The sequence below is a fragment of the Periophthalmus magnuspinnatus genome, chromosome 7 (assembly GCF_009829125.3).
Source record: "Periophthalmus magnuspinnatus isolate fPerMag1 chromosome 7, fPerMag1.2.pri, whole genome shotgun sequence".
NCBI classification, from domain to species: domain Eukaryota; kingdom Metazoa; phylum Chordata; class Actinopteri; order Gobiiformes; family Gobiidae; genus Periophthalmus; species Periophthalmus magnuspinnatus.
Genome location: NC_047132.1, coordinates 17,734,720 through 17,752,720, shown reverse-complemented (window position 1 = coordinate 17,752,720; position 18,001 = coordinate 17,734,720). Strand labels below are relative to the sequence as shown.

The 18,001-nt window shown below is 38.2% G+C and overlaps 1 protein-coding gene across 1 annotated transcript in view; it reads left to right on the top strand.

Annotated features, from left to right (window-relative positions):
• Window positions 1-18,001, top strand: part of plxnb3 (plexin B3) — a 132,886-nt gene that overhangs the window by 17,792 nt on the left and 97,093 nt on the right. The window lies entirely within an intron of this gene.

The window sequence follows — 18,001 nt, the reverse complement described above, 5'->3', positions numbered from 1 at the left end:
ATTTGAAGATGTCTAAACTACAGGTACAGGTTGCTGTTAGATTTCAATATATTGTGCAGCCCCAACTCAATGTACCAATTTCTGAATACATTTGTTATTCTAAATACTGTTATGGATATACAAATTCTTATAGATTTAAAGGGCAAATAGCAAATATACAGACAACAAATATACTAAATTAAAACTAAACCAGGACTAAAATCTGTCTGCAATAGCCCCAAAGCAGGACAGAACATGAAAAAGAGACTATTGAGTCAAATTAGATGCATTTCAAAGGTAGCCACATGTTCTTGTAAATAAGATTTTGGGTTTACTCTGCATATGTTTGAATTCTCCAGTTTGTGCTGTAGTTGTATTTTGAGGATTTGAATGTTAAATTTGTGTTAATCTGTTCTGAGGAGACCCACCCTAATCTGGATCAGACCAAGACCCCCCCAACAGTCTTTCAACATAGACCCCACCCCCATAGTCTCTTTAGAAGACCTGGTTTAGTTCTGGTTTAGTCCCAGTGTCAGGTTATCCTGACTTGTCTTGGGTTAGACAGGTGTTAGTCTAGTTTAGACCTAAGCCTGAGCTGGGTTTAGTCTTGTTCTGGCCCTTGTTTAGACCTTCTGCAGTCCTGGTTTAGTTATTTAAGACTAAAACATTTCCTAACAGTTCTTTGTTTCATTGCGAGATAGCGCCACCAATACCACCCACAGCCACAAGGGGGAGTAAATTAATAAATTAGAGCGTTCTTTTTGTGAGTTATAAGAACCTTGTGGCAGGAATCATCAGTGATTAGAAGAATACTAAATGTATTTACTTAGAAAATACTGAATACCTGCATTAAAATGTATTTTGTAACGTATTCCGTTACATGGTCCAATCAGAGTACTGTATTCTGAATACTCTTACACCGAGCTACACTATATTATAGTCTAAAAAACATAGCATATAATTACAAACAACTTGTTTTTTGTTGCACTGTTTGTTATGCTTTTATTTATGTTTAATTAGAAATGAAAAATCACACATGCATGCACTGCAAGAGCTGCGTTTTCTGTTTTTTCTCATTAATTCTGTGCAGTTCAAAGCTAAAATTGCATGATGAACTACCTCCATGTTTTCCTTTTAATTTAGAAAAGTGACTTTTATTCTGAATACCACCAAATGATAAAGTAACTACCGGAATACAGTTACTCAGAATTAGTATTCAGAATACATATTTTTGGTACATGCATTCAGTTTCTTCCCAACACTGGGAATCATATTGTTGGATCATTTACCCCTGAATGAGCCAAACACAGGTCTGGTCACATTGTGAGACTTGGTGAATGCCTTGCTTGCTTCTGAATGAGCTTCCTATCGTTTAAAGTCGTCCTTGTCTCTGCTAGCAAGTCTTTCATATTCACATCAGAAAGCACAGAAAAACAATGACACCGCTGAAGTCACAATACACGGTTTGCTTATTTACACAAAATCAACAAACAAATATGACTTTTCCACTGCTGACTTCCTGAACTTAAAACTGTTTCTTTTATCGCTGCTATGAGTGAATTTCCAAACAAATACAAGGTTATATTGAGACATCACTATTGTTTTACACCATTGGGGCCTATTGCAACACAGCTCTTTAACAATTTATGCAGAACCGTGAAACAAAAATAAAATATAATAATATGGATTCTTTGTTTTACAGTCCTTTGGGTTTTAAAAGTTTGCTACAACTTCATAAGTTAATAAGTGAGGTTTAATAAAGGTGAAGGAGGTGTCTGGGGAGTGGGAGGTATCTTCTTCTGCCCACCTGACCCAGCCCCCCCCCCCCCCCCCCCCCCCGTACTTCCTGTAATAAAGGCCATAGTAATAGTGTTGTCACGATACTAGTTTTAGTTTCGATTAGTGCCTACTGGGTATCGATATCCAATATTTGTATACTGTATTGTACTTGGGCAAGATATTTCTCCTGCTGTTTTTTTACGCAAATGCCCTTCCTTACACTTCCATCCACATAGACTAGAGGTCCACATGGGAATAGAACCTCTAACCTACCCTCAGCAGGATAGTGGAGATTTATATCCTTGGGAATAGCTGCTCTATATTGCTTTTAGTTAGTTCTTTGTCTCATCTCTCCCTTACAGTAAGGAGTGTGAAATTTGGGGTGTTTCCTCCCCTTGATGTTCTTTTTGATGCTGATGTTGGTCCATCCCAGCGTTTCCATGGCGATCCACGTATCCCGGTAACAGTGCGGTGATGGGGTTGCTATGGAGACGGGAGGAGACGGTTGCCAGCGGCGACCGGACCCCGCTCTGATACAGACTCCAGCAGCCGAGAGAGAGAAAGTGTGTGTGTGTGTAATTGAGTTTTGATGAAAAATTCTGTTTGATGTTTGAGAAAAGAAAAGACTCGCTGTGAACCAGGCAGTAATAACCTGGGAGTAATATACAGAACTAAAGACTGGTGACTGAACCGGGGCTAAACCAGGACTGAAACAGGACTGAAGCAAGACTGAATCAGGACTGAACCAGGACTGAAGCAGGAGTGCACCAGAACTACACGAAGACTGAAGCAGGACTGAACCAGAACTGAACCAGGACTGAAGCAGGACTGAAGCAGGACTGAAGCAGGACTGAACCAGGACTGAAGCAGGACTGAACCAGGACTGAAGCAGAACTGACACAATACTGAAGCAGGACTGAAGCAGGACTGAAGCAGGACTGAAGCAGGACTGAAGCAGGACTGAACCAGGACTGAAGCAGGACTGAACCAGGACTGAAGCAGAACTGAACCAGAACTGAACCAGGACTGCATCTGAACTCAACCAAGAATGAAGCAGGATTGAGGCAGGACTAACAGGTCTAAATCAGGATTGAAGCAGAGATGAACCAGGACTAAACCAGACCTCAGCCAGAACTCAACCACAACTCAACAACCACTTAGGCAAAGCTAAACCAGACTTGAAGCAAGAGTGCACCAGAACTCAGCCAGCGTTGGACTTGGACTCAACCAAAAACGAAGCAGGACTGAAGCAGAACTAAACCATGACTGAAGCGATACTTAATCAATAGTGGACTAAACCATGACTAAAGCAGGACTAAAGACCTAAACCAGAACTAAATGAGAACTAAACCAGGACTAATTTACAACCAAACCAAGACTAATACAGGCTTGAATGAGGTACTAAACCAAGAGTGAGAAAGGAACAATATCTTCTAATAAAACCAGAGATTTAACTTGACACTTGATTCACAAGAACCTGCCTAGTAAATCCCGGCATGTAAAATGAACCCAGACAAAACCCAATGGAGTTTGGACCTGAATGAGATGACAATGACCAGGCCTAAACCTGTATAAGACCTGATGAAAACCCGGGCTCATCCTTGTTCTGACCCTGTAGCCCTCTTCTCTGAACTATGCGCTGTGTTATTGTAGAACAGGAAGTCCCCGCTGCTAGGAAGAATGACTCTGTGTTCCATTTCCTGTTTCTGCTGCAGCCTCTTCCTTCCTACTTCCTGTCTATCCCTTTCTTTAAAGACCTGCAATTCCCTGCTCCTTCACAATAAAAGAATTCAAGCTGATTTAGTCCTGGTTAGGTTCTTGTTAAGTCATTGTTTAGTAATAGTTTGGCCCTGATTTAGCCCCGGTTTAGTCCTGATTTAGTCCAAGTACATCCTGATATATTAAATTGTTGTGTATTACCACTATTTTTTTCCATGTCTTACTGGACAAACTGTGCAGTCATCATTTTATTCTATGCAGGTTGAGTTTCGTGTTAAAAATTGGATCGATGCCAGTGTGTCAGGTATAAATAGTCCCTTTAGAAGCTCTATTGTGGTTGGAGACACATACACACAAACAACAATATGTGAATGGTGGAAAACTACATGCCGGAACTGGAACATACCTTACTAATTATACAGCTTAATGCACAGTTGTGAAGTACATTGGGACGGTAAGATCAGTATTAATGGCGTACCTCTTATTATGAGTGTACTTAGTGTTGTCACGATACTAAAATTTCAAGAGGTTAAAACAACAGATGCAAGAGTTTTCTATAGAAAGGATATTTTGTTCTTTGCAGGGACATTTTACTATCTTAATAATTACAATATTGATTCAGTTGTGATACACTGAGCAGCCTTAATTGCTACGTTGTTATGTGGCTAAACATGAGGTGCTGCTTTCCCATGAGATCCAATTGACTTATGGGAAACTGAGTGAAAAGACTGCATGAGTATGGGTTGTAAATCCTTATCGCAATTATTTAGGTTACAATTGAAATCTCCTGAGGAATAATCACAGTCAAAATGTGATTAATTGCACAGCTTTACCGAACCTGTGACAAACTCAAAACTTGCAAATTCAGCCAGCTTAAGTGGGAAGACAGACAGCAATTTCCTCATCACCAGAAGATCCCTGTTTTTATTCCTAGTCTTTACCGTTTTGAGATTGGGACAACTAAGAATAGAGGCCTGCAGGCTGCCATTATGAGCAATAACCATCTTGCTCAAGTTGGTCCATTATTTTGACCGCCTATCCCAGACTCCGCAGTCCAGGGTGCACATAATGTTACCTTTCCTTATCCTATACCCGGGCTGCGTTTTGATCAGAGTGTCTTAATGTGTCTGAAGTCGTTATTGTCCCTTTAATTCTAGAGTGTTAATCCACGGGGAACAGCTGACACATCACAGAGAAGGAGAGAGGAGGTGAAAGAGGGAGGGTTGAGACAGTTAGGCTCAGACTGGTGGGTGTGTGGTGGGGCAGGGAAGAGAGGGGGGGGGGTTCAGGGTGTGTGGGTGGGGCGCACTGCAAAAATATTCATAATACTGTAGTTGAAATGATTGAATTCCGAAACGTGCTTTAGATTTATTTAGGTTTAGAGGATTTTTTTTCATTTAATACATTTGAATTTGTCTTGCGCAAGTACAGATAAAGAGAATTAAGTGCGCTGTTTACATCTAATTATGAAGCATTTTTTATTGTCTGCGAACCAGGAAGTAATGATGAGTTGTTAGCATGCTAGTTGTCAGCTTAACGCGACAGCAAAACTCCACGCCGGCTTCTTAAAGTTGTGAAACGTGCTTATAAACTCATAATGATGAATAATTGTTAGCAGGACTAGCCTATGGTGTGCTGTGTTAATGTGTAATTTTCTTTTATTATATTGTTCCTGCGCTACTTATCTACGAAGAATTTCCCTAGCGGCTCAGTTTGTCTGTAGGTCATAAAAGTATCACTATATTTTCATTTCAGCATTTCTTTTCTTAACGAGCACAATTTTCTGCCAGTGGAGCCCCAAAATCTCTCTTTCTAAACTCAAATCAAGACGAATATTCGGAATTTAAAACATTAATGACATACTTTTTTTGCAGTGCAGTCAGTCAGCGGTGGTAGGGATAGTTTAGACAGAGACGGGTGCTGCGATGGGAGAGAGAGGGGGTCTGTGGTGGGGGGTGAGGGGGATCCAGGGTATATGTGTGTGTGGGAGGGCGGGGGGGGGGGGGGGGGGGGTATAGACAGGGTATAGACAGTTTAAGCAGCAGAGTGGGGTTGTATATGGGGGGAGTAGCAGATGCCTGACTGAAGACAGCTGCACCACGAGACACCAATTATACACACACACACACACAGGCTAAAACATCTCTGTAAGGACTCTCACTGTCTGCATGTCATCAAACACAGGAAGTACTCCAAGTTGTTCTATGTTATGCCCTTTCTGTTATTTGCAGCATTTTGAGGACATCTTCCCATTCAAAACATGTCATATTTTGTCTGAATTGAATTTGTTAATCGCTAAATCAAAACTGTATCAGAACAAGTATAAGACACATAGACTAGTATACGCCCATGGACCACTATGGGACCTACCTGGACGAATGAGGGATTACACTACTACAGTATACTACAATTCAATGCTGAAAAATGATAAAATTCTATTGTCTAAAAAAAAGAGTGTTTTTAATTATCACCGTGGTATCAGAATCAGTATTAACTATCAAGTCTGTTCCTTAGTATCAAAATCGACTCTGAAATTTTTGTACATCTTAGTTCTTATCTTGACTTTTATTGCATACCCATTTTTACTGCATTTATTGTGTATAATTGGCTGCCATCACAGTTGAATTTCTCTACTTCTGAGATCAATACTCTTCTTATCTTTTCTTCTTTGCAGACATTGAATTGTACGTTTATTATATGCTGGACCATGTTGGACCGATTGAATTTTGTCTTCAGTTGTGGCAGTATAAAAAGTGTATAATTTAAGGACAGTTATAGAGCTACAACGACAGAGTGAGTGTCTTAAAGATAAGTCGTTATAAACTCCGGATTCCTTCAAAATGATGAATGGACTGTTTGAACGTCTATAGACCCACAGGATGTTGCAGGATTAAATCAATGTTGGTACAGAAAATCGTCTGAGCAGATTGTGATAAATCTTAGTTGTGAAAACATGTGCCCGATGCGTGTTTCTGGATCTCTGTTTGTGTATATTAGTATATATTTACATTCTATTTGAAGTGGGTTCACAGTGAGAGACAGAGCCAGCAGCTGCTACACTGTAGGATTCTTCTCATGTCTCACTATCTGCAACGGTATAGATAAAACACTTAAGTTAATCATTTTCTGAGCAAATGTAATATTACTTTATTTTTACCTTTTGCAAAATATAGCCTATCCGTATACTGTTTGTTTTTATTATGACAGTGATCATAAAACCGTATGGGGCCGTTCTGAATAGAGTTTGCGTGTTCTTCTTGCGTCTGGGTGAATTCCATGGTGTTTTCACTATCAACCAAAAACATGTGCAGGTTAATCCTTCAGGTAGTTTGCCAATTGTACAATGTGCCAATCACAGATGCTAATTTGTATCACCTGTCGCTCAAATGGGGAATTTTTACTCGTATGTTTGTTATGAAAACGGAAAGACCATGCCTTTCTCTGATTGGTTAATCTGTCTGTCAGTGACGCCCATCAAAAATCGTGGAGACGGGATATGGTTCCAGATGATACATGTCTCTAAAAGAAGATAGGGTTAGGACAGTAAACAATATTATGGTTTATCGTGATAAAAAGGGTAAATAGTATTCATGGGACATTGTGGGACATTTTATATAATCGTGATAATCGCCAACAAAGATAATCGCCATTGTATCACCAGAACGTGCGGAACAAATCTCTCTTCTGGATCATTGTTGTTTTCACTTGAGACAAAGTGCAGTACTATAATCTGTTTAAACATGGAACTTTTTCATGACATTAAAATTATAATTATTCAAATCCAGAACATTTTTAAACTGCCAGCAGCTTTAATAATGATTGTGATATTATCGTTAATCACAGTTATTTTGACCATGATAATTGTAACTCTACATTTCGATGTCGTCCCAGACCTACTCCAGACCAGGATCCTGGCTCAGCTCTGGTCGTCTTTGACAAGTAAATCCATGACATTAAAGAAAGGCTTAAATGCAAAGAGAAGTTTGCCTTAAAGCTGGGGTACTGGATTTTCACATTGTGGAAGGAGGAAGTAAGTATTTAATCTGTCCAACTCAACCCTAGCTCCCAGAACTCTTTAGCTCATTGTTAATATCCACAGCGTGCACACACTGTAAGAAAAATTAGCGTTAATATAAGGTAAAGAACTGGCAGCAAAATTTGCCTGTACAAAGCTGTATATATACAGTAAGCCTGCAGTGGATGAAAGAGCTGCTTCTTACCGTATGTAGGTGTACAGAATCTTGCCATTTCTGTTTTTATTTTTACAACCCACGACTGTTGGTGAAGGTACTGCTTCTATACAGTTAAAGCCTATTGTGCTTTTCAAAATTAAAAACAAAAAAAAGAAATAAAAAGAAAGTCAATTGTAGTTCATTTCAAGTATTTACCTCTTAAATAAACTCCAGGCTCCTCCTGCCTCGTCCACATGTGGTTTAACATGAAGCAGCAGCCTGCAAACACAGGAGTTATAAGTCACTTGTGGTGCCTCCATGTTGTTTGTCTCTCAGTCATCTGTATGTCTGCTTTTGTTGTGACAGTGATATTAAATATAGTTATGAGTTAAAAGGACATTACAAAAGAGGAAATGTGTTGTAAATTGTCTTTTGGAAACTGTGTAGATTGTCTTTTGTTGGATGCAAAATATAATGACAACTATCCCCTAAAATCATTTGTAATGCAGTGTTTTAATCTGTTTAAGGGTTACTTCCCAGCGTGTAGTTGACGGGGGAGTAAAGACGACTGCTTTGCCACAAACCAGCACTACTATAATGTGATGTACTAATACAGTGTGATGGTGATTTCTCTGAAAAAAACATGTCTGACAAATGATATTGGTTCCAGTGTTGACAAAGGCAGGTTATTTGCTATAAAGTTTCCCCAGCAGAGGACTAGGTAAAATTAGACTTTAGACCTCTGACATAAGACACGAACAAACACATCTGCTCCAACAGAATAAATATTGTACTATACTATAAATTCAAACTTGAGAATCTAGGGGCGTTACCTTAATGTGCAATGTATGGGAATTGACAGATTTACAGAAAAGCGATTAATTACTATTGAAAATGTGTTTATTTTTACAATATTTATTTATAGTGCAGCTTTAGAACTGCTTTTTCCAGACAAAGTAAAACTGGGGTGGATCACCCTTGTGCAACCAATGAGAGCACTGCTCTCAGGGTTTACTTTATGCTTGACAAAAAATAAAAATACTTTATTAGTGACTACAGACAGTGTGCAACACTCTCATTTTGTCACAAAGTGCTGCTTTTACTGTTTTAGAGAAATCATACAATTTAGTAATTTACAAAAAAAAGATGGGTATGTTGAACAGGGAGTATGACACTTGTGTGGGGTATTAATTGGTAGCACATATTTAGATCACCATGTTACCTTTTATTGGTTTTGAAATTGTTATACTTAATAAGTTTCATTTTCATGCTGAGTCCCCAACTCCCATGCTCACCGTGCTTAGTCACTCCCACGTACTAACACAAAACACGATCAGAACACCTAAGAAAACTACTGCACATACAAGTGTATATGTATAAAACTTGCTGTGCGGGAGCATGGGTGACATGTAGGTTGTTGGATAGGATTGTACTGCTCACCATAAGTTCAAATAGGGCTTGGGAGAGATCGCAAAATTACTCAAACATGTATGGATGACATCTAAAACCGCTTTAGGCATGTTTTTGATGAGGGAAAGCTCCAGAAAGTCAAGTTTGCATAAGACTCTCTCTTTAAAGCTTGTTTAAGTCGACTTAATGGGGAATCTGTCCTTTATTACAACTTGGAGGCAGCTTGTCAGGGGCAGTGGAACAACATCTCCAGAACTTGAGCCAGGATTTGGTCAGCTGGAGGATTAGACTAAGTTGATAACTGGGTAAATTAAGTCGATGGAGGAAATTTGAGGGAAATTAGACGCTGGGAGAACATGCTAACTCATCACAGAAACACTTCATACAACCTGGGAATTCAAGTAGTGGAGTCTTGTTGTGATATAAGTGTTCGAACCGCTCAACCTCTAAGCTGTCACCATTCTTCACATATAATTTGAACTTTCCGCGCCATTTCGCAAATTAAAATAAAAAACTAAAAACATTAACATTAACACCACAAAACTGTCAGGAAATACATGCATTTTAAAATTTGACTCAATTCATTCCTTATTGACCGACCCATTTACTTATTTTACCTCCTCAAATATTCACCTCATTATCTTCAATCTTTGACACCGTAACAACATCACATCATCACAGTCCCCCCTAATGGACACTAACACCCAACATCCCACAGCAGGAAGTTGAGCAGGGGTCAAAGGTCACGGTGCCCTTAAAGGAACAACGCGCTCTAAACGTCCCCTAAATGAGCCAATATTTATGTCAGTCACTCTCCGGTTCAGAGCTAATCGCGTCAGAGCGCAGAAACACACAGGATTATTATATCTCTATGAATGCCTAATGCTCTGATGGAATATTTGATGAGGCTAGCAGACGGAGAGCGCGTTCAGTTGACGTGGGGGGAGACAGGCATTTGAAAGTATGGAGGGGAGGGGGGAGGCTACGGTGGTTAAGGGAAAAACTAGCAGAAATAATAACAGCAGAACAGCCATATTTGCGGTTGGTAATTGGTTGAACTCGACCTGGGAGAGTGGAGGGGGTGGGTCTGTAGAGAGGGAGGTGTGGGGGTGTGGTATGGTAACTGTAGTGAGGTGTTTGAAGAGGTCTGTAACGGAACTTAGTGGTAATTTTTTGTGATATTGAAGAAAAATTTATATATTTATATTTTATATGCTTTATAAGTCAGTCTTGATAATGATGTAGTGTATACTGGGGCTTGTCACGATAACACATTTTGAAGCACGGCACATTACAACAAAGGTAAACTGCAATAAACGATAATATTCAAACTACTTTATGCCACTGATAAAATAACAATAATCAATCAAGATAATCCTAGTAACCCGTTTTTAAATAGGCATTATCATTGCTGCAAAAAATGTATAGCCGAATACAGCAATTATTAGTCACAGAATTTATTTTTTCAACCCTCTACAGCATAAACTTTATCATATTACAACACAAATACTCAAAATCTCCCTACTTTTACAAAGAAATTATACATATGATACATTTTGAGCCCCAAAATATACTGTTCCATCTTTATTATATTGAACGATAAGTAGATATAGTGATTATTGTGACAGGCCCATGTATACATATGTTTGTTTGTGTTTCCACAGAGTTTCAGATAGAGTTGTCCAAAAATCTAATTGTATTGAAACAAGTAGCGCTATTCTCAACTAAAGAAATGAGACCTGTTCTTCTGATCGATTAGTTGACGAAAAGGGGATGTGGCAACAACTCTCGAAACTATTATGTATCTCTATGTATCTGACCCACACTGCACTCACTACACCTGCACAGGAGTTCATACAAAACAAGTGTTCATGCAGAAAAAGTAAGACCATGTATTTGTAGACAAGGCAAGGTAATTTTATTTGTATAGCACCATTTGTAGACAAAGTAATTCAAAGTGCTTTACAGAATAAAAAAGACATTAAAATCACAATACAAGAAATCAAAACTTAAATAAACATTATAAAATGAACATTAAAAGAGTAGAGTGCAGAGTAAAACCTTCTAGTCATATGTACAGCTAAACACAGCTTTAAACTTGTGAATCATGAGTTTAATCGACTAAACAACTAAACAGAGGTAGGACCAAGTCATTGTTTAGCAAGTCTCAAGTGAGTCTTAAGTCTTTGGCCTCAATTTTGAGTCAATTCTCAAGTCACAGACAGACAAGTCCAATCGAGTCCTGAATCAGTGGCCCACAAGTCCTAGACGAGTCCACGTCCTGTGCTTTGAGCTTCAAGACGTTTCAAGGCTTTAAACCATAATACTTAGTACAGCTTGCATTTTTGCATTTTATATGCTTTTTACTCTAAATTGTATTACTTAAAAAAAGGAATAGTAACAAATCTTGAAACTAACAATATAGAGACCGCACAGTCTGTTATGATATTCTGGAGAGAACTACGGTTCATGCTACTTTTTCCTTTTTAAATGCCTCGATAAGGCCGTGCGAATCATTACTGTTATAATCCAAAGAATTAAGATTTTAAATTGCTTAACAGTTATTTCTTTTTACTTGGGGCTAGCAAAATTTTGTTGACAAATGAAATGAAATTGTATTGATGCAGCAATACTCCCCTGCTCTCCATATGTGTCCCCTTCTATGAGACAAAAAAGAAAACACATTACCTCATATTCTGTTGATATTGCCTACTATCCCAGTAATAACGGGTTTTAGATGAGAAATGCCCCTTAACAACAGTGGCCATTAAGTGAACAATACCAGTAAAGTAACCTTGAACGCCACGTGAATATATTTTGTTTTTATTAATTTTTTTTGCAGTGAAAGTCCCATACCACTGGTTTGTAAAATTGTTGTCTTTAGCAATTCTCCTCCTCACAGTAGTAATCTTTTATGCAGTGAGGAGCTGAGAACAGCTGAGGATCAGGTATGTGGAGGACTGTGTGTGTCCGTGGGAGGGTCTAGGGTCACTCCAGGACACTGTGTCTGGCCTGTATACTAAACTCTTACATACTATTTAAAACAAGTAGCAATGAGCTGCTAAGTTTGGCTATTTGTTTTGTATTGTAGATTTAATTTATGCCACGAGGCCAGGATTTTATTTTAGTCAGAATAGCCAATCAGCAAGTTCTGGAAATCTAAACAAGGGCCTTATTGTTGTTTGAGCAGTATTGTCAAAAATAATAAACCAGTAGGAATCGACCGATATGAGTTTTTTTTATGGTCCACGCCAATGCCGACTGATTAAAATCCAGAGAAACCGATGGCCAATAAATTCTGCCAATATTTTTGTGCTAATATGGTACGCACAATGGATTTGGATTATTTTCCCCAAACTTTGCAATTTAAATTAACTTCAAATCCATCCACAGAAGTAGTCTGTCTGTACACAATGTAAAAGGATAGAAACTCATAATTAGATTTTTTTTCACTAAACTGTCCAACTAAAATTAAAACTATTATTCAGTTTTAAAAATGATATTGCAATACACAAATATGATCATACGGGCAGTTTTTCCATTCTCCATTCACTCATACTCCAGTGATGTGTTTGAGCTGTATCCTCCGATTAACTCAGATTATGTCAACGGAGTCGCCCTAATCTATGTCTGAGGTCATTCTAACCTGGATTAACCCTCAGGACCTGAAACCGCTGCAAAACACCGCGCTTTATGTGGTTCATCGTAACTGTAACTGCAGCGTGGACAGTACTTCTCTGGGCTTAGACTCAAAGAGAGCACTGATCCAAAAAAAAAAAAAAAACAGAATGTGTGGATTAAACATTACAGTGATATTGTGTTGTTCAGACAAAGATCGACCCAATTCACAAATCCTCATGTTTCAACCATCTTGATTTAGGAGGAGATTAGAGATCTGATAATAAAAGGTATTTGAACAGAGGACAAAAACATGTGTAAGCATTTTAGGGCTGGGCAAATCTGATTTGTTTGGACTTTTCTAAATGACTGAAATATATTATTGGACAGTTCTATATCCCAAATGGTATTAAAGTATTGTTACTACAAATTAATAGTAAAAACTAATGTAATTTTTACCACGTATTTTCTCTAAATTTACCAACAAGTAAAAGTGACACATTAGTACACAAGTAAGACTACTGTTATTAGACACATTACAGTGAATTAGTTGATGCCACATTTGCCTTGGGGCAGACTGTCGAAAAACTGGCAACCCTCAAGTACTTAAATACACCTTACCACACTTTTGTAACCAGATCCAAAGGCAACATAAATTGGCTATCAGATCTTTTTTCTGCCATTTTTGACAATTTTATCATCAAATTCTGGTTCAGTTTTCACTGCTGTATCTCCTCACGTCTGACCCCCGACCTCAATGTGACCCGTGCGTGACCTTTCATAGCCTGTGGACAGTTGATTAATCAGAGGAGCACTTGCACTGCACTAGACTCAGCAGTTTCTGTAAGTTTCAGTGTCTCGGTTTTATTTAGTTCTGGTTTATTCCTGGTTTAGACCATCTTTAATCTAGATTTAGTCTGGATTTCAATCCTGGTTCATTGTGATTGTTTTGTCTTAGTTAATTTGTAAACTTCACGTTGTAATGACTGACAGGGGGACCAAAGAGACAGGACTCGAGGAACAGTGTAACAATGTTTATTTTACAGGTTTTAAATGTGTGAATGAATGTAGATTGATCAGATAGTTGAGAGCGGGGTTGTTAGCAGTAGTCCAGAAGTAGATCGTGGGCAGCGGGGTCAGAGACGAGGTGAGCTGGGCCAGACGATGTGAGGTTAGTACCGGTCATGGAGAGCTGGGTTGGAGACAGAGAAGCTGAGCGAGTCCAAGGAGCGGAATATGATGAGGAGCAAAGTCATCCAACTTAGAAAAGAGTGGCAAAATGCAAAAACAAAAGACTGAGCCAAGACTGTACCACTGTGGATACACAGACGATCTGGCGCTGAGTGTCAGGCCCTGGCTCCCTTTGTCCTCCCAGGTGCAGCTTGATTGGCAATTAGTTGCAGGTGTGTGTGGGAGGAGCCCAAGTCTCCGCCCAGCTCCAGGCTCAGACACAGAAGGGAGGGGGTAAAAAGCACAAAACACAAGGCAGACTGGAATCTTGACACTTCACTACAACTAGGCGTAGAAAATAAATATTTAAGTGACGATATTATGTTATTTCAACAGAAATAGGTTCAAAAATGTATTAGTTGACGTTAAGTGTGAGTCAAATGTGAATGGACCCCTATTTAGAAGATTACAACATAAGTTTTTGTTTTTGTCAGCTTTTTTTTCAGTATTTTCTACTATGAATGAACTATATAGCCAACATTCACATTTTGCATAGGTATCTTTAAAACAGCATTTACATTTTAGAATCTGCCCCATAACTGCAACTTTACTTGAATTTGTGCACCTTGCTACAGACTGTTAAACGTTGGATATGGTATTGTGAAAAAATCCATATAGCGGCATTAGTTGAGTTTGTTTTGCTTAGTCCTATATTGGTTCAGCCTACCTTTATCCTTGGTTTATTCTGATTCAGTCCTGATTTTGTCATTGTTTACGCTATGCTAAGTTACATCAACAATATCTCGAGCCAATGTAATGTTTCCACTCTACAGCCTATCTGTTTCCTCATTAACCATCTCCCCTCTGCATTTCCAGAGGCTGTAGTTACAGTTGAAATAAAGACATTTCTCTTCTCCCCCGGCCTGTGTTGTCATACCATAGCTGCGGGTCTTGTATTTGTTGTTTTGTGTCAATATATTCAGATTCGACTCAATTGCAGATGATGTAACGTGCAGAAACTCCCAGATGCCTTACCCTGTCTGACTACTCTCTCAATAACTAAAGATAACGCTTGCTTATACTGACAAATGTAAACGTATTGCCTGGAACAGCAGAAAATACATTCGCCTTTGTGTGCTTAAGTTTTACAATTGACTTCTCATGTCAGTCTATAACCAACAATTTAACCACAACTTCTCAGAGTGTTGCGTTAGTAAAAATCAGTAAGCACTTGAGTAAGTTTGACATATTATGATGTAGTCTGGATGACACAGATATAAGGCCACATGGTAATATAAAACAAAGTACTATAATTTAATGTTGAAAATCACATTCTTCTGTCTAAAGAAAGAGGTAAATGGTATCGAGTATTCCTTCGAAATCGAGTTATTTATTGATGATTAAGCGATAGGTTAGTTTCAGTCCTGCTCTCCCTGCTTTGTTGTTGTTTCCCTGAGCAAGACACTTCTTTTGCTAAATAAATGTGTTCTGACTGTGTCTTATTTCATAATGATTGGAGTTAACCTATCCAATGTTGAAATAGTTTTAAATGTGCACTTTGAACTGAATCCTGATTTGAAAATATATCAAATTGCAATACAAAAGTGCAATTTTAATTTTATTTCCTTTATTGTATACTTGTCCTGTAAACAACATTGCCTTCATTTCCCCTCAAAATATGAACATCTGAATTGTGAATTGGATTATTAGAGCAGATCTGAGCACAGTGGACAGAGGCTGTTTGTTTGGGTGCAGTCGATCACACAGAGACTCATTCATACAAACAGGAAGTACAACACACAAGAGGGTCCAAAATACTGAGTCCAAACGACCAGTTGGACCCAAAACCAGCTAGGGCGTTCAAATGGGTCTGGACTCTGGACCAAGACCAGATCCTCGGGACAAAAACAGAGCCACAGCTGAGAGATAAATATATTCAGTACAACAGATTAATATAGATGAAATGTGGATCATGTGACTGGGAATTGGAACTAACTTATTTTTGGCTGCAACCAAGTCTTGAACCAACCAAGTAAAAAAAAAAACAACTAATAAAAAACAAAACAAAAATATATTATTATTATTATTATTATTATTATTATTATTATTATTATTATTATTATTATTATTATTATTATTAATAATAATAATAATAATAATAATAATAATAATAATAATAATAGATGAAAAAATTGGTACAAAAAGCTAACGTGGATAAAATTTCTGTGGGGATAAAAGCCTAAAATAAAATTAAAGACTAATTGCATTTCATTAAAGATTCATTTTGCGTTATAAAATGGCAACACATTTTTTCATTAGATATTTTGTATAGTTAGCTCTAGTCCAGGGAAGAATTGTTACAACCTATTGACACCAGCTGAAACCATACTGTCTGTTCATAATTTACAATTTTTTACGGTTAATGCTAACAGCTATCAGGAAAAATAAACAAAACTGGCTCCAGGTTAGCATGGTGGCATAGGCATGAACGCTACATCTGCTAATGGGTCTGCTTCTGTTAAACAAATAAATGACTTCTCTGTTTTGTCTAAGGTTGTTTTGTGACTTGAATGTGTACCCCAGTATTTACAGACCCCAGAGGAGGTGCACTTTATTACAGCCTCATTAGCTCTTTTAGCATCTGTGAAATTAGACACAGCCATTAATCAAACAGGAACAATGACTGACCAATCACAGAACAGTATGCAAATTAGACACAGATGATAAAACTCTAGGACTAACACAGGGCTAAACAAAACTGTAGAAGGATTTAAGAAAGCGGTGAGACATAAACAGCAAGAGAAACTGACCAATCAGAGTGCAGTATGCAAATGAGGCATCTAGAACTAAGCCAGGCTAATTGCGTTGATAAATAGGACTAATTTAGCGCTAAACTATATTTAAAAGACAATTCAAATATGTAGGACTAAAGGAGGACTAAATCAGAGCTAAAACCAGGACAAAGCAGGTCAAAGCCAGAACCACGGGCTCAACAAAGGCTGGCTTTACAAAAATAGGGCATCCCAGGACTGAATCTAGACAAATATTCCCACAAAACCAGGACTAAACTAAAGTGGGTATAGATAATTACAGAACTAAATGAACTAGACCAGGACTAAACCAGAATCTGACCAAGTCCACATCAGGACTAAAATGTGTGAACACAGATAACTTTAAACTTAAACCTAAACTCCAAATTGACAACGAATAAAATGCAGTTGACTAACTAGATAGTACATATGTAAACGAGACCTTGAAAAAACACAATTAAACTGGGACTAAACTTGAATTTAACCCAGACCAAATTAGCATATGCAAATTAATCTCCACCCTTTTGACCTTAGACCCGCCTCCTGTCCATCAAACTTTATCACCACAGATACAGAATAATAATAAAGTGTCTATAAAGCAGATTTATGTAAAGTCTCAGCTGCTCTCCGATCTGAAGAACCGACATAGAAATATCCCTCAGACCAGACCAGATCTAGACAAGGCCTGGGTTTTGTTTGCGTCTAATTTAAACTGTAATGTGTCTTGATTTAGTGTAATGTGCAGTGGAGTTTTCTGTCTTATCAAAGAGAAAATGCAGAGGTGGATCAGAGCAGCCTCGGGCCCTAAAGCTACAGAGGACCCTGGGGACTGGGTTATTGTTCAGGTCTCTAGACAGTATTGATATGGATACTCTGGTAAAGCAATTCTATTTTGTACGTGTGACTTTGTATTTCTACTACTAGTGCTGGTACTACTGCATAGTACTGCTACTACGTTGATTACATGGACTAGCTCAGTTAAATGAAGACCTCAAAGTAGAATCAACAAACAAAGCAATAGTTTCAACTGTAATGACTTAAGGTGTCAAAATGTTTACTTCAGTCACTGCTACTACAAATACTAGTACTACAACTACTACTATTATGCTACTATTACTTCTACACCTTCTGCTATTACTACACTACTTTGTCTTCTAGTGTCGTTACTACTATACTACTAATACTGCTACTTTCACTATACTACTTTGTCTACAACTACTATTTTTTAAAAAAATCCTGCCCAGAGTAGGCCTGTCACGATAAGACATTTTGAATTTATTGTGATGTATTGCTGAAGTAAATCTAGACAGTAAACGATATCCCCCCAAAAATATTCTAAATGTT